Below are 603 nucleotides of genomic sequence, written 5' to 3'. Positions count from 1 at the left end.
GATGGGTGAAGACACTGAAGCACATGAGGTGTGAGGCAAGGTACTCCGGCCACTGGCACGCAAGGAGCTGCTGCCCCATGGTCGAGGCCAGCGTTACTGCAGGGAGCTGCGGCCGGAGCAGGGCAGCCCCAGCCAGTGGGAAAGCATGGGGAGACAAGGGGAGTACTGCGTTATATCATCCACTAAGCTGTGGGCTCTGCAGTAAAGAAGGTAACTGTTCTGGTAGAAATTTGTGCTTTAATATATTTTTGTTTGTTTGTTTAAAACAAGTTCCCACTTCCCTGAGGAAGCTCTGTCCGACATTCCCAAGGAAACATGGTGGTTTCTGCCTCCTTCATTTGCTCTTCACATTTCTTCATTCCTTCATTTTTTTGTCTTTCATTCCTTCTTTACTTTTTTTCCCTTTCTTCCTCTCTTTCATTCTCTCTCATGAACGTGCTTTTAAAAAAGGTTTTGTCTTTATTTTTAAATTTCTAGACATTATGACTTTCTCAAGGAGTGCTCCAGTTCTGAACCAGATCCCTTTGCGTGGTCATGCCTGTCAGTCTTTGGTAACATATGGACACTTTGGTGTGTCAGTGAGGAGGGGAGGAAGAGGAGCAG

Source organism: Acanthisitta chloris, unplaced genomic scaffold (genome assembly GCF_000695815.1).
Source record: "Acanthisitta chloris isolate BGI_N310 unplaced genomic scaffold, ASM69581v1 scaffold2870, whole genome shotgun sequence".
In the NCBI taxonomy this organism is placed as follows: Eukaryota; Metazoa; Chordata; class Aves; order Passeriformes; family Acanthisittidae; genus Acanthisitta; species Acanthisitta chloris.
The sequence above is the reverse complement of the archived record's forward strand: the minus strand, read 5'-3'. Positions refer to the sequence as shown.